Below are 18,993 nucleotides of genomic sequence, written 5' to 3'. Positions count from 1 at the left end.
ATAGATAAGCCAAACCACTCAGAATGCCTCTCTTCCCTCCATCTCTGCCACATGTGACTGAGAGGAACGGTCATCAATAACCAGAGTTACTAGCCTGAGCTGGCACTCACCCTGGTTCGCTTCGCGCTCAGAAAGAGAGGCTGTCTATCGTCCTCGTGGTTTGGTAGACTGTCAGTTTTACCTGAAGTCATGGCGATGCATACTATAGAAATGATCCCTAAAAGTATGATCTTAACTAACATATGGCGGAATTTGTACCTACTTCTTTTCAAAAGGCACGCCAGTGTGGTATGCAACAGCATGTAACATTCCTGCTAAATCTTTTGAAAAATCTTCATCAGGTCAATCAGTTACAGACATCGCCACCTCTGTGTACTTAGGATTCATTCCACGTTTGTGATTTGCGAAAAAAACATAGAGAGTACAGATAATGTCAACAGCTGAAGTGGTTTGTACAATGTATATTGTTTGGTGATTACATCGTGGCAGTGGTTATCTCCCATTGACCGTGATTGAGACTGTATGGCTGCTCCTGTGTAAACTGTCCAGTTGAGAGAAGTTGGTGGGATGTTTGTGAGATAAGACATCAATATACATGGTGTTAACTGTCTAGTTGAGAGAAGCTGGTGGGAAGTTTGTGAGATAAGACATCGTTACACCTTAATTAGCCCCCTGATCGTGATCAAACACGTTTCCAGTCATGTTTCAATGGTACAAAGTCCTGATATTGGAAATGATGGAACCAGTAAGAGGAAATGCCGTGAGAGAAAAGAAAACATACAATCAATGGTACACGAAAGAGATTCATGCTCGTTTACAGGTGGTTCCGTGGTGTAGTGGTTATCACGTCTGCTTAACACGCAGAAGGCCGCGAGTTCGAGCCTCGCCGGAACCTTACTTTTGGGGGGATTTCCATTATTTCATGGAATGTATACATCTCTCTTTCTCAGGTAAAAACCTACCACCAGCGAAGGGGGCTTGATACTACTTAATGTTTTGTTTCTTGTCACCTTTTACAAATGTACACCACCCCTCAGCAGATCCTCAACTTGCCGTGCTCTGTTAGTGTCCGTGGCAGGTATAAGTCTTTACAAACACTGCAACAACACAGCTGCGGTTCAGTGGTGTAGTGGTTATCACGTCTGCTTCACACGCAGAAGGCCGCGAGTTCGAGCCTCGCCTGAACCTTGATGTTTTGGCTCTATGAATTGTTATTTTACTTCTCTCTTGCTGGCACACACAGCGTATTGAGTTGACTGTGTCCACTGTTGATTAATTATGAAGTCACGCACAAAGTGTCTATATGAAGTGGCTAATCGACATTTACTTGGAAAAATAGATAAGCCAAACCACTCAGAATGCCTCTCTTCCCTCCATCTCTGCCACATGTGACTGAGAGGAACGGTCATCAATAACCAGAGTTACTAGCCTGAGCTGGCACTCACCCTGGTTCGCTTCGCGCTCAGAAAGAGAGGCTGTCTATCGTCCTCGTGGTTTGGTAGACTGTCAGTTTTACCTGAAGTCATGGCGATGCATACTATAGAAATGATCCCTAAAAGTATGATCTTAACTAACATATGGCGGAATTTGTACCTACTTCTTTTCAAAAGGCACGCCAGTGTGGTATGCAACAGCATGTAACATTCCTGCTAAATCTTTTGAAAAATCTTCATCAGGTCAATCAGTTACAGACATCGCCACCTCTGTGTACTTAGGATTCATTCCACGTTTGTGATTTGCGAAAAAAACATAGAGAGTACAGATAATGTCAACAGCTGAAGTGGTTTGTACAATGTATATTGTTTGGTGATTACATCGTGGCAGTGGTTATCTCCCATTGACCGTGATTGAGACTGTATGGCTGCTCCTGTGTAAACTGTCCAGTTGAGAGAAGTTGGTGGGATGTTTGTGAGATAAGACATCAATATACATGGTGTTAACTGTCTAGTTGAGAGAAGCTGGTGGGAAGTTTGTGAGATAAGACATCGTTACACCTTAATTAGCCCCCTGATCGTGATCAAATACGTTTCCAGTCATGTTTCAATGGTACAAAGTCCTGATATTGGAAATGATGGAACCAGTAAGAGGAAATGCCGTGAGAGAAAAGAAAACATACAATCAATGGTACACGAAAGAGATTCATGCTCGTTTACAGGTGGTTCCGTGGTGTAGTGGTTATCACGTCTGCTTAACACGCAGAAGGCCGCGAGTTCGAGCCTCGCCGGAACCTTACTTTTGGGGGGATTTCCATTATTTCATGGAATGTATACATCTCTCTTTCTCAGGTAAAAACCTACCACCAGCGAAGGGGGCTTGATACTACTTAATGTTTTGTTTCTTGTCACCTTTTACAAATGTACACCACCCCTCAGCAGATCCTCAACTTGCCGTGCTCTGTTAGTGTCCGTGGCAGGTATAAGTCTTTACAAACACTGCAACAACACAGCTGCGGTTCAGTGGTGTAGTGGTTATCACGTCTGCTTCACACGCAGAAGGCCGCGAGTTCGAGCCTCGCCTGAACCTTGATGTTTTGGCTCTATGAATTGTTATTTTACTTCTCTCTTGCTGGCACACACAGCGTATTGAGTTGACTGTGTCCACTGTTGATTAATTATGAAGTCACGCACAAAGTGTCTATATGAAGTGGCTAATCGACATTTACTTGGAAAAATAGATAAGCCAAACCACTCAGAATGCCTCTCTTCCCTCCATCTCTGCCACATGTGACTGAGAGGAACGGTCATCAATAACCAGAGTTACTAGCCTGAGCTGGCACTCACCCTGGTTCGCTTCGCGCTCAGAAAGAGAGGCTGTCTATCGTCCTCGTGGTTTGGTAGACTGTCAGTTTTACCTGAAGTCATGGCGATGCATACTATAGAAATGATCCCTAAAAGTATGATCTTAACTAACATAAGGCGGAATTTGTACCTACTTCTTTTCAAAAGGCACGCCAGTGTGGTATGCAACAGCATGTAACATTCCTGCTTAATCTTTTGAAAAATCTTCATCAGGTCAATCAGTTACAGACATCGCCACCTCTGTGTACTTAGGATTCATTCCACGTTTGTGATTTGCGAAAAAAACATAGAGAGTACAGATAATGTCAACAGCTGAAGTGGTTTGTACAATGTATATTGTTTGGTGATTACATCGTGGCAGTGGTTATCTCCCATTGACCGTGATTGAGACTGTATGGCTGCTCCTGTGTAAACTGTCCAGTTGAGAGAAGTTGGTGGGATGTTTGTGAGATAAGACATCAATATACATGGTGTTAACTGTCTAGTTGAGAGAAGCTGGTGGGAAGTTTGTGAGATAAGACATCGTTACACCTTAATTAGCCCCCTGATCGTGATCAAATACGTTTCCAGTCATGTTTCAATGGTACAAAGTCCTGATATTGGAAATGATGGAACCAGTAAGAGGAAATGCCGTGAGAGAAAAGAAAACATACAATCAATGGTACACGAAAGAGATTCATGTTCGTTTACAGGTGGTTCCGTGGTGTAGTGGTTATCACGTCTGCTTCACACGCAGAAGGCCGCGAGTTCGAGCCTCGCCGGAACCTTACTTTTGGGGGGATTTCCATTATTTCATGGAATGTATACATCTCTCTTTCTCAGGTAAAAACCTACCACCAGCGAAGGGGGCTTGATACTACTTAATGTTTTGTTTCTTGTCGCCTTTTACAAATGTACACCACCCCTCAGCAGATCCTCAACTTGCCGTGCTCTGTTAGTGTCCGTGGCAGGTATAAGTCTTTACAAACACTGCAGCAACACTGCAGAGGTTCAGTGGTGTAGTGGTTATCACGTCTGCTTCACACGCAGAAGGCCGCGAGTTCGAGCCTCGTCTGAACCTTGATGTTTTGGCTCTTCTATGAATTGTTATTTTACTTCTCTCTTGCTGGCACACACAGCGTATTGTGTTGACTGTGTCCACTGTTGATTAATTATGAAGTCACGCACAAAGTGTCTATATGAAGTGGCTAATCGACATTTACTTGGAAAAATAGATAAGCCAAACCACTCAGAATGCCTCTCTTCCCTCCATCTCTGCCACATGTGACTGAGAGGAACGGTCATCAATAACCCGAGTTACTAGCCTGAGCTGGCACTCACCCTGGTTCGCTTCGCGCTCAGAAAGAGAGACTGTCAGTTTTACCTGAAGTCATGGCGATGCATACTATAGAAATGATCCCTAAAAGTATGATCTTAACTAACATATGGCGGAATTTGTACCTACTTCTTTTCAAAAGGCACGCCAGTGTGGTATGCAACAGCATGTAACATTCCTGCTAAATCTTTTGAAAAATCTTCATCAGGTCAATCAGTTACAGACATCGCCACCTCTGTGTACTTAGGATTCATTCCACGTTTGTGATTTGCGAAAAAAACATAGAGAGTACAGATAATGTCAACAGCTGAAGTGGTTTGTACAATGTATATTGTTTGGTGATTACATCGTGGCAGTGGTTATCTCCCATTGACCGTGATTGAGACTGTATGGCTGCTCCTGTGTAAACTGTCCAGTTGAGAGAAGTTGGTGGGATGTTTGTGAGATAAGACATCAATATACATGGTGTTAACTGTCTAGTTGAGAGAAGCTGGTGGGAAGTTTGTGAGATAAGACATCGTTACACCTTAATTAGCCCCCTGATCGTGATCAAATACATTTCCAGTCATGTTTCAATGGTACAAAGTCCTGATATTGGAAATGATGGAACCAGTAAGAGGAAATGCCGTGAGAGAAAAGAAAACATACAATCAATGGTACACGAAAGAGATTCATGCTCGTTTACAGGTGGTTCCGTGGTGTAGTGGTTATCACGTCTGCTTAACACGCAGAAGGCCGCGAGTTCGAGCCTCGCCGGAACCTTACTTTTGGGGGGATTTCCATTATTTCATGGAATGTATACATCTCTCTTTCTCAGGTAAAAACCTACCACCACCGAAGGGGGCTTGATACTACTTAATGTTTTGTTTCTTGTCGCCTTTTACAAATGTACACCACCCCTCAGCAGATCCTCAACTTGCCGTGCTCTGTTAGTGTCCGTGGCAGGTATAAGTCTTTACAAACACTGCAGCAACACTGCAGAGGTTCAGTGGTGTAGTGGTTATCACGTCTGCTTCACACGCAGAAGGCCGCGAGTTCGAGCCTCGCCTGAACCTTGATGTTTTGGCTCTTCTATGAATTGTTATTTTACTTCTCTCTTGCTGGCACACACAGCGTATTGTGTTGACTGTGTCCACTGTTGATTAATTATGAAGTCACGCACAAAGTGTCTATATGAAGTGGCTAATCGACATTTACTTGGAAAAATAGATAAGCCAAACCACTCAGAATGCCTCTCTTCCCTCCATCTCTGCCACATGTGACTGAGAGGAACGGTCATCAATAACCAGAGTTACTAGCCTGAGCTGGCACTCACCCTGGTTCGCTTCGCGCTCAGAAAGAGAGGCTGTCTATCGTCCTCGTGGTTTGGTAGACTGTCAGTTTTACCTGAAGTCATGGCGATGCATACTATAGAAATGATCCCTAAAAGTATGATCTTAACTAACATATGGCGGAATTTGTACCTACTTCTTTTCAAAAGGCACGCCAGTGTGGTATGCAACAGCATGTAACATTCCTGCTAAATCTTTTGAAAAATCTTCATCAGGTCAATCAGTTACAGACATCGCCACCTCTGTGTACTTAGGATTCATTCCACGTTTGTGATTTGCGAAAAAAACATAGAGAGTACAGATAATGTCAACAGCTGAAGTGGTTTGTACAATGTATATTGTTTGGTGATTACATCGTGGCAGTGGTTATCTCCCATTGACCGTGATTGAGACTGTATGGCTGCTCCTGTGTAAACTGTCCAGTTGAGAAAAGTTGGTGGGATGTTTGTGAGATAAGACATCAATATACATGGTGTTAACTGTCTAGTTGAGAGAAGCTGGTGGGAAGTTTGTGAGATAAGACATCGTTACACCTTAATTAGCCCCCTGATCGTGATCAAATACGTTTCCAGTCATGTTTCAATGGTACAAAGTCCTGATATTGGAAATGATGGAACCAGTAAGAGGAAATGCCGTGAGAGAAAAGAAAACATACAATCAATGGTACACGAAAGAGATTCATGCTCGTTTACAGGTGGTTCCGTGGTGTAGTGGTTATCACGTCTGCTTAACACGCAGAAGGCCGCGAGTTCGAGCCTCGCCGGAACCTTACTTTTGGGGGGATTTCCATTATTTCATGGAATGTATACATCTCTCTTTCTCAGGTAAAAACCTACCACCACCGAAGGGGGCTTGATACTACTTAATGTTTTGTTTCTTGTCACCTTTTACAAATGTACACCACCCCTCAGCAGATCCTCAACTTGCCGTGCTCTGTTAGTGTCCGTGGCAGGTATAAGTCTTTACAAACACTGCAACAACACAGCTGCGGTTCAGTGGTGTAGTGGTTATCACGTCTGCTTCACACGCAGAAGGCCGCGAGTTCGAGCCTCGTCTGAACCTTGATGTTTTGGCTCTTCTATGAATTGTTATTTTACTTCTCTCTTGCTGGCACACACAGCGTATTGTGTTGACTGTGTCCACTGTTGATTAATTATGAAGTCACGCACAAAGTGTCTATATGAAGTGGCTAATCGACATTTACTTGGAAAAATAGATAAGCCAAACCACTCAGAATGCCTCTCTTCCCTCCATCTCTGCCACATGTGACTGAGAGGAACGGTCATCAATAACCAGAGTTACTAGCCTGAGCTGGCACTCACCCTGGTTCGCTTCGCGCTCAGAAAGAGAGGCTGTCTATCGTCCTCGTGGTTTGGTAGACTGTCAGTTTTACCTGAAGTCATGGCGATGCATACTATAGAAATGATCCCTAAAAGTATGATCTTAACTAACATATGGCGGAATTTGTACCTACTTCTTTTCAAAAGGCACGCCAGTGTGGTATGCAACAGCATGTAACATTCCTGCTAAATCTTTTGAAAAATCTTCATCAGGTCAATCAGTTACAGACATCGCCACCTCTGTGTACTTAGGATTCATTCCACGTTTGTGATTTGCGAAAAAAACATAGAGAGTACAGATAATGTCAACAGCTGAAGTGGTTTGTACAATGTATATTGTTTGGTGATTACATCGTGGCAGTGGTTATCTCCCATTGACCGTGATTGAGACTGTATGGCTGCTCCTGTGTAAACTGTCCAGTTGAGAAAAGTTGGTGGGATGTTTGTGAGATAAGACATCAATATACATGGTGTTAACTGTCTAGTTGAGAGAAGCTGGTGGGAAGTTTGTGAGATAAGACATCGTTACACCTTAATTAGCCCCCTGATCGTGATCAAATACGTTTCCAGTCATGTTTCAATGGTACAAAGTCCTGATATTGGAAATGATGGAACCAGTAAGAGGAAATGCCGTGAGAGAAAAGAAAACATACAATCAATGGTACACGAAAGAGATTCATGCTCGTTTACAGGTGGTTCCGTGGTGTAGTGGTTATCACGTCTGCTTAACACGCAGAAGGCCGCGAGTTCGAGCCTCGCCGGAACCTTACTTTTGGGGGGATTTCCATTATTTCATGGAATGTATACATCTCTCTTTCTCAGGTAAAAACCTACCACCAGCGAAGGGGGCTTGATACTACTTAATGTTTTGTTTCTTGTCACCTTTTACAAATGTACACCACCCCTCAGCAGATCCTCAACTTGCCGTGCTCTGTTAGTGTCCGTGGCAGGTATAAGTCTTTACAAACACTGCAACAACACAGCTGCGGTTCAGTGGTGTAGTGGTTATCACGTCTGCTTCACACGCAGAAGGCCGCGAGTTCGAGCCTCGTCTGAACCTTGATGTTTTGGCTCTTCTATGAATTGTTATTTTACTTCTCTCTTGCTGGCACACACAGCGTATTGTGTTGACTGTGTCCACTGTTGATTAATTATGAAGTCACGCACAAAGTGTCTATATGAAGTGGCTAATCGACATTTACTTGGAAAAATAGATAAGCCAAACCACTCAGAATGCCTCTCTTCCCTCCATCTCTGCCACATGTGACTGAGAGGAACGGTCATCAATAACCAGAGTTACTAGCCTGAGCTGGCACTCACCCTGGTTCGCTTCGCGCTCAGAAAGAGAGGCTGTCTATCGTCCTCGTGGTTTGGTAGACTGTCAGTTTTACCTGAAGTCATGGCGATGCATACTATAGAAATGATCCCTAAAAGTATGATCTTAACTAACATATGGCGGAATTTGTACCTACTTCTTTTCAAAAGGCACGCCAGTGTGGTATGCAACAGCATGTAACATTCCTGCTAAATCTTTTGAAAAATCTTCATCAGGTCAATCAGTTACAGACATCGCCACCTCTGTGTACTTAGGATTCATTCCACGTTTGTGATTTGCGAAAAAAACATAGAGAGTACAGATAATGTCAACAGCTGAAGTGGTTTGTACAATGTATATTGTTTGGTGATTACATCGTGGCAGTGGTTATCTCCCATTGACCGTGATTGAGACTGTATGGCTGCTCCTGTGTAAACTGTCCAGTTGAGAAAAGTTGGTGGGATGTTTGTGAGATAAGACATCAATATACATGGTGTTAACTGTCTAGTTGAGAGAAGCTGGTGGGAAGTTTGTGAGATAAGACATCGTTACACCTTAATTAGCCCCCTGATCGTGATCAAATACGTTTCCAGTCATGTTTCAATGGTACAAAGTCCTGATATTGGAAATGATGGAACCAGTAAGAGGAAATGCCGTGAGAGAAAAGAAAACATACAATCAATGGTACACGAAAGAGATTCATGCTCGTTTACAGGTGGTTCCGTGGTGTAGTGGTTATCACGTCTGCTTAACACGCAGAAGGCCGCGAGTTCGAGCCTCGCCGGAACCTTACTTTTGGGGGGATTTCCATTATTTCATGGAATGTATACATCTCTCTTTCTCAGGTAAAAACCTACCACCAGCGAAGGGGGCTTGATACTACTTAATGTTTTGTTTCTTGTCACCTTTTACAAATGTACACCACCCCTCAGCAGATCCTCAACTTGCCGTGCTCTGTTAGTGTCCGTGGCAGGTATAAGTCTTTACAAACACAGCCACCAACACAGCTGCGGTTCAGTGGTGTAGTGGTTATCACGTCTGCTTCACACGCAGAAGGCCGCGAGTTCGAGCCTCGCCTGAACCTTGATGTGTTGGCTCTTCTATGAATTGTTATTTTACTTCTCTCTTGCTGGCACACACAGCGTATTGTGTTGACTGTGTCCACTGTTGATTAATTATGAAGTCACGCACAAAGTGTCTATATGAAGTGGCTAATCGACATTTACTTGGAAAAATAGTTAAGCCAAATCACTCAGAATGCCTCTCTTCCCTCCATCTCTGCCACATGTGACTGAGAGGAACGGTCATCAATAACCAGAGTTACTAGCCTGAGCTGGCACTCACCCTGGTTCGCTTCGCGCTCAGAAAGAGAGGCTGTCTATCGTCCTCGTGGTTTGGTAGACTGTCAGTTTTACCTGAAGTCATGGCGATGCATACTATAGAAATGATCCCTAAAAGTATGATCTTAACTAACATATGGCGGAATTTGTACCTACTTCTTTTCAAAAGGCACGCCAGTGTGGTATGCAACAGCATGTAACATTCCTGCTAAATCTTTTGAAAAATCTTCATCAGGTCAATCAGTTACAGACATCGCCACCTCTGTGTACTTAGGATTCATTCCACGTTTGTGATTTGCGAAAAAAACATAGAGAGTACAGATAATGTCAACAGCTGAAGTGGTTTGTACAATGTATATTGTTTGGTGATTACATCGTGGCAGTGGTTATCTCCCATTGACCGTGATTGAGACTGTATGGCTGCTCCTGTGTAAACTGTCCAGTTGAGAGAAGTTGGTGGGATGTTTGTGAGATAAGACATCAATATACATGGTGTTAACTGTCTAGTTGAGAGAAGCTGGTGAGAAGTTTGTGAGATAAGACATCGTTACACCTTAATTAGCCCCCTGATCGTGATCAAATACGTTTCCAGTCATGTTTCAATGGTACAAAGTCCTGATATTGGAAATGATGGAACCAGTAAGAGGAAATGCCGTGAGAGAAAAGAAAACATACAATCAATGGTACACGAAAGAGATTCATGTTCGTTTACAGGTGGTTCCGTGGTGTAGTGGTTATCACGTCTGCTTAACACGCAGAAGGCCGCGAGTTCGAGCCTCGCCGGAACCTTACTTTTGGGGGGATTTCCATTATTTCATGGAATGTATACATCTCTCTTTCTCAGGTAAAAACCTACCACCACCGAAGGGGGCTTGATACTACTTAATGTTTTGTTTCTTGTCACCTTTTACAAATGTACACCACCCCTCAGCAGATCCTCAACTTGCCGTGCTCTGTTAGTGTCCGTGGCAGGTATAAGTCTTTACAAACACTGCAGCAACACTGCAGAGGTTCAGTGGTGTAGTGGTTATCACGTCTGCTTCACACGCAGAAGGCCGCGAGTTCGAGCCTCGCCTGAACCTTGATGTTTTGGCTCTTCTATGAATTGTTATTTTACTTCTCTCTTGCTGGCACACACAGCGTATTGTGTTGACTGTGTCCACTGTTGATGAATTATGAAGTCACGCACAAAGTGTCAATATGAAGTGGCTAATCGACATTTACTTGGAAAAATAGATAAGCCAAACCACTCAGAATGCCTCTCTTCCCTCCATCTCTGCCACATGTGACTGAGAGGAACGGTCATCAATAACCAGAGTTACTAGCCTGAGCTGGCACTCACCCTGGTTCGCTTCGCGCTCAGAAAGAGAGGCTGTCTATCGTCCTCGTGGTTTGGTAGACTGTCAGTTTTACCTGAAGTCATGGCGATGCATACTATAGAAATGATCCCTAAAAGTATGATCTTAACTAACATATGGCGGAATTTGTACCTACTTCTTTTCAAAAGGCACGCCAGTGTGGTATGCAACAGCATGTAACATTCCTGCTAAATCTTTTGAAAAATCTTCATCAGGTCAATCAGTTACAGACATCGCCACCTCTGTGTACTTAGGATTCATTCCACGTTTGTGATTTGCGAAAAAAACATAGAGAGTACAGATAATGTCAACAGCTGAAGTGGTTTGTACAATGTATATTGTTTGGTGATTACATCGTGGCAGTGGTTATCTCCCATTGACCGTGATTGAGACTGTATGGCTGCTCCTGTGTAAACTGTCCAGTTGAGAGAAGTTGGTGGGATGTTTGTGAGATAAGACATCAATATACATGGTGTTAACTGTCTAGTTGAGAGAAGCTGGTGGGAAGTTTGTGAGATAAGACATCGTTACACCTTAATTAGCCCCCTGATCGTGATCAAATACGTTTCCAGTCATGTTTCAATGGTACAAAGTCCTGATATTGGAAATGATGGAACCAGTAAGAGGAAATGCCGTGAGAGAAAAGAAAACATACAATCAATGGTACACGAAAGAGATTCATGCTCGTTTACAGGTGGTTCCGTGGTGTAGTGGTTATCACGTCTGCTTAACACGCAGAAGGCCGCGAGTTCGAGCCTCGCCGGAACCTTACTTTTGGGGGGATTTCCATTATTTCATGGAATGTATACATCTCTCTTTCTCAGGTAAAAACCTACCACCAGCGAAGGGGGCTTGATACTACTTAATGTTTTGTTTCTTGTCGCCTTTTACAAATGTACACCACCCCTCAGCAGATCCTCAACTTGCCGTGCTCTGTTAGTGTCCGTGGCAGGTATAAGTCTTTACAAACACTGCAGCAACACTGCAGAGGTTCAGTGGTGTAGTGGTTATCACGTCTGCTTCACACGCAGAAGGCCGCGAGTTCGAGCCTCGTCTGAACCTTGATGTTTTGGCTCTTCTATGAATTGTTATTTTACTTCTCTCTTGCTGGCACACACAGCGTATTGTGTTGACTGTGTCCACTGTTGATTAATTATGAAGTCACGCACAAAGTGTCTATATGAAGTGGCTAATCGACATTTACTTGGAAAAATAGATAAGCCAAACCACTCAGAATGCCTCTCTTCCCTCCATCTCTGCCACATGTGACTGAGAGGAACGGTCATCAATAACCAGAGTTACTAGCCTGAGCTGGCACTCACCCTGGTTCGCTTCGCGCTCAGAAAGAGAGGCTGTCTATCGTCCTCGTGGTTTGGTAGACTGTCAGTTTTACCTGAAGTCATGGCGATGCACACTATAGAAATGATCCCTAAAAGTATGATCTTAACTAACATATGGCGGAATTTGTACCTACTTCTTTTCAAAAGGCACGCCAGTGTGGTATGCAACAGCATGTAACATTCCTGCTAAATCTTTTGAAAAATCTTCATCAGGTCAATCAGTTACAGACATCGCCACCTCTGTGTACTTAGGATTCATTCCACGTTTGTGATTTGCGAAAAAAACATAGAGAGTACAGATAATGTCAACAGCTGAAGTGGTTTGTACAATGTATATTGTTTGGTGATTACATCGTGGCAGTGGTTATCTCCCATTGACCGTGATTGAGACTGTATGGCTGCTCCTGTGTAAACTGTCCAGTTGAGAGAAGTTGGTGGGATGTTTGTGAGATAAGACATCAATATACATGGTGTTAACTGTCTAGTTGAGAGAAGCTGGTGGGAAGTTTGTGAGATAAGACATCGTTACACCTTAATTAGCCCCCTGATCGTGATCAAATACGTTTCCAGTCATGTTTCAATGGTACAAAGTCCTGATATTGGAAATGATGGAACCAGTAAGAGGAAATGCCGTGAGAGAAAAGAAAACATACAATCAATGGTACACGAAAGAGATTCATGCTCGTTTACAGGTGGTTCCGTGGTGTAGTGGTTATCACGTCTGCTTAACACGCAGAAGGCCGCGAGTTCGAGCCTCGCCGGAACCTTACTTTTGGGGGGATTTCCATTATTTCATGGAATGTATACATCTCTCTTTCTCAGGTAAAAACCTACCACCAGCGAAGGGGGCTTGATACTACTTAATGTTTTGTTTCTTGTCGCCTTTTACAAATGTACACCACCCCTCAGCAGATCCTCAACTTGCCGTGCTCTGTTAGTGTCCGTGGCAGGTATAAGTCTTTACAAACACTGCAGCAACACTGCAGAGGTTCAGTGGTGTAGTGGTTATCACGTCTGCTTCACACGCAGAAGGCCGCGAGTTCGAGCCTCGTCTGAACCTTGATGTTTTGGCTCTTCTATGAATTGTTATTTTACTTCTCTCTTGCTGGCACACACAGCGTATTGTGTTGACTGTGTCCACTGTTGATTAATTATGAAGTCACGCACAAAGTGTCTATATGAAGTGGCTAATCGACATTTACTTGGAAAAATAGATAAGCCAAACCACTCAGAATGCCTCTCTTCCCTCCATCTCTGCCACATGTGACTGAGAGGAACGGTCATCAATAACCAGAGTTACTAGCCTGAGCTGGCACTCACCCTGGTTCGCTTCGCGCTCAGAAAGAGAGGCTGTCTATCGTCCTCGTGTTTTGGTAGACTGTCAGTTTTACCTGAAGTCATGGCGATGCATACTATAGAAATGATCCCTAAAAGTATGATCTTAACTAACATATGGCGGAATTTGTACCTACTTCTTTTCAAAAGGCACGCCAGTGTGGTATGCAACAGCATGTAACATTCCTGCTAAATCTTTTGAAAAATCTTCATCAGGTCAATCAGTTACAGACATCGCCACCTCTGTGTACTTAGGATTCATTCCACGTTTGTGATTTGCGAAAAAAACATAGAGAGTACAGATAATGTCAACAGCTGAAGTGGTTTGTACAATGTATATTGTTTGGTGATTACATCGTGGCAGTGGTTATCTCCCATTGACCGTGATTGAGACTGTATGGCTGCTCCTGTGTAAACTGTCCAGTTGAGAGATTTTGGTGGGATGTTTGTGAGATAAGACATCAATATACATGGTGTTAACTGTCTAGTTGAGAGAAGCTGGTGGGAAGTTTGTGAGATAAGACATCGTTACACCTTAATTAGCCCCCTGATCGTGATCAAATACGTTTCCAGTCATGTTTCAATGGTACAAAGTCCTGATATTGGAAATGATGGAACCAGTAAGAGGAAATGCCGTGAGAGAAAAGAAAACATACAATCAATGGTACACGAAAGAGATTCATGCTCGTTTACAGGTGGTTCCCTGGTGTAGTGGTTATCACGTCTGCTTAACACGCAGAAGGCCGCGAGTTCGAGCCTCGCCGGAACCTTACTTTTGGGGGGATTTCCATTATTTCATGGAATGTATACATCTCTCTTTCTCAGGTAAAAACCTACCACCAGCGAAGGGGGCTTGATACTACTTAATGTTTTGTTTCTTGTCGCCTTTTACAAATGTACACCACCCCTCAGCAGATCCTCAACTTGCCGTGCTCTGTTAGTGTCCGTGGCAGGTATAAGTCTTTACAAACACTGCAGCAACACTGCAGAGGTTCAGTGGTGTAGTGGTTATCACGTCTGCTTCACACGCAGAAGGCCGCGAGTTCGAGCCTCGCCTGAACCTTGATGTTTTGGCTCTTCTATGAATTGTTATTTTACTTCTCTCTTGCTGGCACACACAGCGTATTGTGTTGACTGTGTCCACTGTTGATTAATTATGAAGTCACGCACAAAGTGTCTATATGAAGTGGCTAATCGACATTTACTTGGAAAAATAGATAAGCCAAACCACTCAGAATGCCTCTCTTCCCTCCATCTCTGCCACATGTGACTGAGAGGAACGGTCATCAATAACCAGAGTTACTAGCCTGAGCTGGCACTCACCCTGGTTCGCTTCGCGCTCAGAAAGAGAGGCTGTCTATCGTCCTCGTGGTTTGGTAGACTGTCAGTTTTACCTGAAGTCATGGCGATGCATACTATAGAAATGATCCCTAAAAGTATGATCTTAACTAACATATGGCGGAATTTGTACCTACTTCTTTTCAAAAGGCACGCCAGTGTGGTATGCAACAGCATGTAACATTCCTGCTAAATCTTTTGAAAAATCTTCATCAGGTCAATCAGTTACAGACATCGCCACCTCTGTGTACTTAGGATTCATTCCACGTTTGTGATTTGCGAAAAAAACATAGAGAGTACAGATAATGTCAACAGCTGAAGTGGTTTGTACAATGTATATTGTTTGGTGATTACATCGTGGCAGTGGTTATCTCCCATTGACCGTGATTGAGACTGTATGGCTGCTCCTGTGTAAACTGTCCAGTTGAGAGAAGTTGGTGGGATGTTTGTGAGATAAGACATCAATATACATGGTGTTAACTGTCTAGTTGAGAGAAGCTGGTGGGAAGTTTGTGAGATAAGACATCGTTACACCTTAATTAGCCCCCTGATCGTGATCAAATACGTTTCCAGTCATGTTTCAATGGTACAAAGTCCTGATATTGGAAATGATGGAACCAGTAAGAGGAAATGCCGTGAGAGAAAAGAAAACATACAATCAATGGTACACGAAAGAGATTCATGCTCGTTTACAGGTGGTTCCCTGGTGTAGTGGTTATCACGTCTGCTTAACACGCAGAAGGCCGCGAGTTCGAGCCTCGCCGGAACCTTACTTTTGGGGGGGATTTCCATTATTTCATGGAATGTATACATCTCTCTTTCTCAGGTAAAAACCTACCACCACCGAAGGGGGCTTGATACTACTTAATGTTTTGTTTCTTGTCGCCTTTTACAAATGTACACCACCCCTCAGCAGATCCTCAACTTGCCGTGCTCTGTTAGTGTCCGTGGCAGGTATAAGTCTTTACAAACACTGCACCAACACAGCTGCGGTTCAGTGGTGTAGTGGTTATCACGTCTGCTTCACACGCAGAAGGCCGCGAGTTCGAGCCTCGCCTGAACCTTGATGTTTTGGCTCTTCTATGAATTGTTATTTTACTTCTCTCTTGCTGGCACACACAGCGTATTGTGTTGACTGTGTCCACTGTTGATTAATTATGAAGTCACGCACAAAGTGTCTATATGAAGTGGCTAATCGACATTTACTTGGAAAAATAGATAAGCCAAACCACTCAGAATGCCTCTCTTCCCTCCATCTCTGCCACATGTGACTGAGAGGAACGGTCATCAATAACCAGAGTTACTAGCCTGAGCTGGCACTCACCCTGGTTCGCTTCGCGCTCAGAAAGAGAGGCTGTCTATCGTCCTCGTGGTTTGGTAGACTGTCAGTTTTACCTGAAGTCATGGCGATGCATACTATAGAAATGATCCCTAAAAGTATGATCTTAACTAACATATGGCGGAATTTGTACCTACTTCTTTTCAAAAGGCACGCCAGTGTGGTATGCAACAGCATGTAACATTCCTGCTAAATCTTTTGAAAAATCTTCATCAGGTCAATCAGTTACAGACATCGCCACCTCTGTGTACTTAGGATTCATTCCACGTTTGTGATTTGCGAAAAAAACATAGAGAGTACAGATAATGTCAACAGCTGAAGTGGTTTGTACAATGTATATTGTTTGGTGATTACATCGTGGCAGTGGTTATCTCCCATTGACCGTGATTGAGACTGTATGGCTGCTCCTGTGTAAACTGTCCAGTTGAGAGAAGTTGGTGGGATGTTTGTGAGATAAGACATCAATATACATGGTGTTAACTGTCTAGTTGAGAGAAGCTGGTGGGAAGTTTGTGAGATAAGACATCGTTACACCTTAATTAGCCCCCTGATCGTGATCAAATACGTTTCCAGTCATGTTTCAATGGTACAAAGTCCTGATATTGGAAATGATGGAACCAGTAAGAGGAAATGCCGTGAGAGAAAAGAAAACATACAATCAATGGTACACGAAAGAGATTCATGCTCGTTTACAGGTGGTTCCCTGGTGTAGTGGTTATCACGTCTGCTTAACACGCAGAAGGCCGCGAGTTCGAGCCTCGCCGGAACCTTACTTTTGGGGGGATTTCCATTATTTCATGGAATGTATACATCTCTCTTTCTCAGGTAAAAACCTACCACCAGCGAAGGGGGCTTGATACTACTTAATGTTTTGTTTCTTGTCACCTTTTACAAATGTACACCACCCCTCAGCAGATCCTCAACTTGCCGTGCTCTGTTAGTGTCCGTGGCAGGTATAAGTCTTTACAAACACTGCAACAACACAGCTGCGGTTCAGTGGTGTAGTGGTTATCACGTCTGCTTCACACGCAGAAGGCCGCGAGTTCGAGCCTCGTCTGAACCTTGATGTTTTGGCTCTTCTATGAATTGTTATTTTACTTCTCTCTTGCTGGCACACACAGCGTATTGTGTTGACTGTGTCCACTGTTGATTAATTATGAAGTCACGCACAAAGTGTCTATATGAAGTGGCTAATCGACATTTACTTGGAAAAATAGATAAGCCAAACCACTCAGAATGCCTCTCTTCCCTCCATCTCTGCCACATGTGACTGAGAAGAACGGTCATCAATAACCAGAGTTACTAGCCTGAGCTGGCACTCACCCTGGTTCGCTTCGCGCTCAGAAAGAGAGGCTGTCTATCGTCCTCGTGGTTTGGTAGACTGTCAGTTTTACCTGAAGTCATGGCGATGCATACTATAGAAATGATCCCTAAAAGTATGATCTTAACTAACATATGGCGGAATTTGTACCTACTTCTTTTCAAAAGGCACGCCAGTGTGGTATGCAACAGCATGTAACATTCCTGCTAAATCTTTTGAAAAATCTTCATCAGGTCAATCAGTTACAGACATCGCCACCTCTGTGTACTTAGGATTCATTCCACGTTTGTGATTTGCGAAAAAAACATAGAGAGTACAGATAATGTCAACAGCTGAAGTGGTTTGTACAATGTATATTGTTTGGTGATTACATCGTGGCAGTGGTTATCTCCCATTGACCGTGATTGAGACTGTATGGCTGCTCCTGTGTAAACTGTCCAGTTGAGAGAAGTTGGTGGGATGTTTGTGAGATAAGACATCAATATACATGGTGTTAACTGTCTAGTTGAGAGAAGCTGGTGGGAAGTTTGTGAGATAAGACATCGTTACACCTTAATTAGCCCCCTGATCGTGATCAAACACGTTTCCAGTCATGTTTCAATGGTACAAAGTCCTGATATTGGAAATGATGGAACCAGTAAGAGGAAATGCCGTGAGAGAAAAGAAAACATACAATCAATGGTACACGAAAGAGATTCATGCTCGTTTACAGGTGGTTCCGTGGTGTAGTGGTTATCACGTCTGCCTAACACGCAGAAGGCCGCGAGTTCGAGCCTCGCCGGAACCTTACTTTTGGGGGGATTTCCATTATTTCATGGAATGTATACATCTCTCTTTCTCAGGTAAAAACCTACCACCAGCGAAGGGGGCTTGATACTACTTAATGTTTTGTTTCTTGTCACCTTTTACAAATGTACACCACCCCTCAGCAGATCCTCAACTTGCCGTGCTCTGTTAGTGTCCGTGGCAGGTATAAGTCTTTACAAACACTGCAACAACACAGCTGCGGTTCAGTGGTGTAGTGGTTATCACGTCTGCTTCACACGCAGAAGGCCGCGAGTTCGAGCCTCGCCTGAACCTTGATGTTTTGGCTCTTCTATGAATTGTTATTTTACTTCTCTCTTGCTGGCACACACAGCGTATTGAGTTGACTGTGTCCACTGTTGATTAATTATGAAGTCACGCACAAAGTGTCTATATGAAGTGGCTAATCGACATTTACTTGGAAAAATAGATAAGCCAAACCACTCAGAATGCCTCTCTTCCCTCCATCTCTGCCACATGTGACTGAGAGGAACGGTCATCAATAACCAGAGTTACTAGCCTGAGCTGGCACTCACCCTGGTTCGCTTCGCGCTCAGAAAGAGAGGCTGTCTATCGTCCTCGTGGTTTGGTAGACTGTCAGTTTTACCTGAAGTCATGGCGATGCATACTATAGAAATGATCCCTAAAAGTATGATCTTAACTAACATATGGCGGAATTTGTACCTACTTCTTTTCAAAAGGCACGCCAGTGTGGTATG

The 18,993-nt window shown here is 43.5% G+C and overlaps 42 non-coding genes and 1 pseudogene across 42 annotated transcripts; 28 read left to right on the top strand and 15 right to left on the bottom strand.

The window, feature by feature from the left end:
- Positions 1 to 13: 13 nt before the first annotated feature.
- Positions 14 to 233, bottom strand: LOC139451228 (small nucleolar RNA U3). The gene has a single exon (XR_011652329.1). It is a non-coding gene; the product is annotated as a small nucleolar RNA U3 (small nucleolar RNA).
- Positions 234 to 822: 589 nt separating this feature from the next.
- Positions 823 to 895, top strand: Trnav-aac (transfer RNA valine (anticodon AAC)). The gene has a single exon. It is a non-coding gene; the product is annotated as a tRNA-Val (tRNA).
- Positions 896 to 1,115: 220 nt separating this feature from the next.
- Trnav-cac (transfer RNA valine (anticodon CAC)) lies at positions 1,116 to 1,188 on the top strand. Its single transcript has one exon. It is a non-coding gene; the product is annotated as a tRNA-Val (tRNA).
- Positions 1,189 to 1,348: 160 nt separating this feature from the next.
- On the bottom strand, positions 1,349 to 1,568 carry LOC139451226 (small nucleolar RNA U3). Its single transcript, XR_011652327.1, has one exon. It is a non-coding gene; the product is annotated as a small nucleolar RNA U3 (small nucleolar RNA).
- A 589-nt stretch (positions 1,569 to 2,157) lies between these two features.
- On the top strand, positions 2,158 to 2,230 carry Trnav-aac (transfer RNA valine (anticodon AAC)). Its single transcript has one exon. It is a non-coding gene; the product is annotated as a tRNA-Val (tRNA).
- A 220-nt stretch (positions 2,231 to 2,450) lies between these two features.
- Trnav-cac (transfer RNA valine (anticodon CAC)) lies at positions 2,451 to 2,523 on the top strand. Its single transcript has one exon. It is a non-coding gene; the product is annotated as a tRNA-Val (tRNA).
- Positions 2,524 to 2,683: 160 nt separating this feature from the next.
- On the bottom strand, positions 2,684 to 2,903 carry LOC139451225 (small nucleolar RNA U3). Its single transcript, XR_011652326.1, has one exon. It is a non-coding gene; the product is annotated as a small nucleolar RNA U3 (small nucleolar RNA).
- A 589-nt stretch (positions 2,904 to 3,492) lies between these two features.
- On the top strand, positions 3,493 to 3,565 carry Trnav-cac (transfer RNA valine (anticodon CAC)). Its single transcript has one exon. It is a non-coding gene; the product is annotated as a tRNA-Val (tRNA).
- Positions 3,566 to 3,785: 220 nt separating this feature from the next.
- Positions 3,786 to 3,858, top strand: Trnav-cac (transfer RNA valine (anticodon CAC)). The gene has a single exon. It is a non-coding gene; the product is annotated as a tRNA-Val (tRNA).
- A 168-nt stretch (positions 3,859 to 4,026) lies between these two features.
- LOC139451196 (small nucleolar RNA U3) lies at positions 4,027 to 4,213 on the bottom strand (annotated as a pseudogene).
- Positions 4,214 to 4,802: 589 nt separating this feature from the next.
- On the top strand, positions 4,803 to 4,875 carry Trnav-aac (transfer RNA valine (anticodon AAC)). The gene has a single exon. It is a non-coding gene; the product is annotated as a tRNA-Val (tRNA).
- Positions 4,876 to 5,095: 220 nt separating this feature from the next.
- Trnav-cac (transfer RNA valine (anticodon CAC)) lies at positions 5,096 to 5,168 on the top strand. Its single transcript has one exon. It is a non-coding gene; the product is annotated as a tRNA-Val (tRNA).
- Positions 5,169 to 5,331: 163 nt separating this feature from the next.
- LOC139451224 (small nucleolar RNA U3) lies at positions 5,332 to 5,551 on the bottom strand. Its single transcript, XR_011652325.1, has one exon. It is a non-coding gene; the product is annotated as a small nucleolar RNA U3 (small nucleolar RNA).
- A 589-nt stretch (positions 5,552 to 6,140) lies between these two features.
- On the top strand, positions 6,141 to 6,213 carry Trnav-aac (transfer RNA valine (anticodon AAC)). The gene has a single exon. It is a non-coding gene; the product is annotated as a tRNA-Val (tRNA).
- A 220-nt stretch (positions 6,214 to 6,433) lies between these two features.
- On the top strand, positions 6,434 to 6,506 carry Trnav-cac (transfer RNA valine (anticodon CAC)). Its single transcript has one exon. It is a non-coding gene; the product is annotated as a tRNA-Val (tRNA).
- A 163-nt stretch (positions 6,507 to 6,669) lies between these two features.
- On the bottom strand, positions 6,670 to 6,889 carry LOC139451223 (small nucleolar RNA U3). The gene has a single exon (XR_011652324.1). It is a non-coding gene; the product is annotated as a small nucleolar RNA U3 (small nucleolar RNA).
- Positions 6,890 to 7,478: 589 nt separating this feature from the next.
- Positions 7,479 to 7,551, top strand: Trnav-aac (transfer RNA valine (anticodon AAC)). The gene has a single exon. It is a non-coding gene; the product is annotated as a tRNA-Val (tRNA).
- Positions 7,552 to 7,771: 220 nt separating this feature from the next.
- Trnav-cac (transfer RNA valine (anticodon CAC)) lies at positions 7,772 to 7,844 on the top strand. The gene has a single exon. It is a non-coding gene; the product is annotated as a tRNA-Val (tRNA).
- A 163-nt stretch (positions 7,845 to 8,007) lies between these two features.
- LOC139451222 (small nucleolar RNA U3) lies at positions 8,008 to 8,227 on the bottom strand. The gene has a single exon (XR_011652323.1). It is a non-coding gene; the product is annotated as a small nucleolar RNA U3 (small nucleolar RNA).
- A 589-nt stretch (positions 8,228 to 8,816) lies between these two features.
- Positions 8,817 to 8,889, top strand: Trnav-aac (transfer RNA valine (anticodon AAC)). Its single transcript has one exon. It is a non-coding gene; the product is annotated as a tRNA-Val (tRNA).
- Positions 8,890 to 9,110: 221 nt separating this feature from the next.
- Trnav-cac (transfer RNA valine (anticodon CAC)) lies at positions 9,111 to 9,183 on the top strand. Its single transcript has one exon. It is a non-coding gene; the product is annotated as a tRNA-Val (tRNA).
- Positions 9,184 to 9,346: 163 nt separating this feature from the next.
- Positions 9,347 to 9,566, bottom strand: LOC139451188 (small nucleolar RNA U3). The gene has a single exon (XR_011652294.1). It is a non-coding gene; the product is annotated as a small nucleolar RNA U3 (small nucleolar RNA).
- A 589-nt stretch (positions 9,567 to 10,155) lies between these two features.
- Trnav-aac (transfer RNA valine (anticodon AAC)) lies at positions 10,156 to 10,228 on the top strand. The gene has a single exon. It is a non-coding gene; the product is annotated as a tRNA-Val (tRNA).
- A 220-nt stretch (positions 10,229 to 10,448) lies between these two features.
- Positions 10,449 to 10,521, top strand: Trnav-cac (transfer RNA valine (anticodon CAC)). Its single transcript has one exon. It is a non-coding gene; the product is annotated as a tRNA-Val (tRNA).
- A 163-nt stretch (positions 10,522 to 10,684) lies between these two features.
- Positions 10,685 to 10,904, bottom strand: LOC139451221 (small nucleolar RNA U3). Its single transcript, XR_011652322.1, has one exon. It is a non-coding gene; the product is annotated as a small nucleolar RNA U3 (small nucleolar RNA).
- Positions 10,905 to 11,493: 589 nt separating this feature from the next.
- Positions 11,494 to 11,566, top strand: Trnav-aac (transfer RNA valine (anticodon AAC)). Its single transcript has one exon. It is a non-coding gene; the product is annotated as a tRNA-Val (tRNA).
- Positions 11,567 to 11,786: 220 nt separating this feature from the next.
- Trnav-cac (transfer RNA valine (anticodon CAC)) lies at positions 11,787 to 11,859 on the top strand. Its single transcript has one exon. It is a non-coding gene; the product is annotated as a tRNA-Val (tRNA).
- Positions 11,860 to 12,022: 163 nt separating this feature from the next.
- On the bottom strand, positions 12,023 to 12,242 carry LOC139451180 (small nucleolar RNA U3). The gene has a single exon (XR_011652286.1). It is a non-coding gene; the product is annotated as a small nucleolar RNA U3 (small nucleolar RNA).
- Positions 12,243 to 12,831: 589 nt separating this feature from the next.
- Trnav-aac (transfer RNA valine (anticodon AAC)) lies at positions 12,832 to 12,904 on the top strand. The gene has a single exon. It is a non-coding gene; the product is annotated as a tRNA-Val (tRNA).
- Positions 12,905 to 13,124: 220 nt separating this feature from the next.
- Trnav-cac (transfer RNA valine (anticodon CAC)) lies at positions 13,125 to 13,197 on the top strand. Its single transcript has one exon. It is a non-coding gene; the product is annotated as a tRNA-Val (tRNA).
- A 163-nt stretch (positions 13,198 to 13,360) lies between these two features.
- On the bottom strand, positions 13,361 to 13,580 carry LOC139451189 (small nucleolar RNA U3). The gene has a single exon (XR_011652295.1). It is a non-coding gene; the product is annotated as a small nucleolar RNA U3 (small nucleolar RNA).
- Positions 13,581 to 14,169: 589 nt separating this feature from the next.
- Positions 14,170 to 14,242, top strand: Trnav-aac (transfer RNA valine (anticodon AAC)). Its single transcript has one exon. It is a non-coding gene; the product is annotated as a tRNA-Val (tRNA).
- A 220-nt stretch (positions 14,243 to 14,462) lies between these two features.
- Trnav-cac (transfer RNA valine (anticodon CAC)) lies at positions 14,463 to 14,535 on the top strand. The gene has a single exon. It is a non-coding gene; the product is annotated as a tRNA-Val (tRNA).
- A 163-nt stretch (positions 14,536 to 14,698) lies between these two features.
- Positions 14,699 to 14,918, bottom strand: LOC139451220 (small nucleolar RNA U3). The gene has a single exon (XR_011652321.1). It is a non-coding gene; the product is annotated as a small nucleolar RNA U3 (small nucleolar RNA).
- Positions 14,919 to 15,507: 589 nt separating this feature from the next.
- Positions 15,508 to 15,580, top strand: Trnav-aac (transfer RNA valine (anticodon AAC)). Its single transcript has one exon. It is a non-coding gene; the product is annotated as a tRNA-Val (tRNA).
- A 221-nt stretch (positions 15,581 to 15,801) lies between these two features.
- On the top strand, positions 15,802 to 15,874 carry Trnav-cac (transfer RNA valine (anticodon CAC)). Its single transcript has one exon. It is a non-coding gene; the product is annotated as a tRNA-Val (tRNA).
- A 163-nt stretch (positions 15,875 to 16,037) lies between these two features.
- Positions 16,038 to 16,257, bottom strand: LOC139451219 (small nucleolar RNA U3). The gene has a single exon (XR_011652320.1). It is a non-coding gene; the product is annotated as a small nucleolar RNA U3 (small nucleolar RNA).
- Positions 16,258 to 16,846: 589 nt separating this feature from the next.
- Positions 16,847 to 16,919, top strand: Trnav-aac (transfer RNA valine (anticodon AAC)). The gene has a single exon. It is a non-coding gene; the product is annotated as a tRNA-Val (tRNA).
- A 220-nt stretch (positions 16,920 to 17,139) lies between these two features.
- Trnav-cac (transfer RNA valine (anticodon CAC)) lies at positions 17,140 to 17,212 on the top strand. Its single transcript has one exon. It is a non-coding gene; the product is annotated as a tRNA-Val (tRNA).
- Positions 17,213 to 17,375: 163 nt separating this feature from the next.
- Positions 17,376 to 17,595, bottom strand: LOC139451179 (small nucleolar RNA U3). Its single transcript, XR_011652285.1, has one exon. It is a non-coding gene; the product is annotated as a small nucleolar RNA U3 (small nucleolar RNA).
- Positions 17,596 to 18,184: 589 nt separating this feature from the next.
- Trnav-aac (transfer RNA valine (anticodon AAC)) lies at positions 18,185 to 18,257 on the top strand. The gene has a single exon. It is a non-coding gene; the product is annotated as a tRNA-Val (tRNA).
- Positions 18,258 to 18,477: 220 nt separating this feature from the next.
- Positions 18,478 to 18,550, top strand: Trnav-cac (transfer RNA valine (anticodon CAC)). Its single transcript has one exon. It is a non-coding gene; the product is annotated as a tRNA-Val (tRNA).
- Positions 18,551 to 18,713: 163 nt separating this feature from the next.
- LOC139451218 (small nucleolar RNA U3) lies at positions 18,714 to 18,933 on the bottom strand. The gene has a single exon (XR_011652319.1). It is a non-coding gene; the product is annotated as a small nucleolar RNA U3 (small nucleolar RNA).
- Positions 18,934 to 18,993: the final 60 nt, after the last annotated feature.

Source organism: Haliotis cracherodii, unplaced genomic scaffold (assembly GCF_022045235.1).
Source record: "Haliotis cracherodii isolate W230 unplaced genomic scaffold, xgHalCrac1.p SCAF_8, whole genome shotgun sequence".
Taxonomy (NCBI): domain Eukaryota; kingdom Metazoa; phylum Mollusca; class Gastropoda; order Lepetellida; family Haliotidae; genus Haliotis; species Haliotis cracherodii.
Note: the sequence above shows the minus strand (reverse complement) of the source record. Positions and strands in the feature narration are given on the sequence as shown.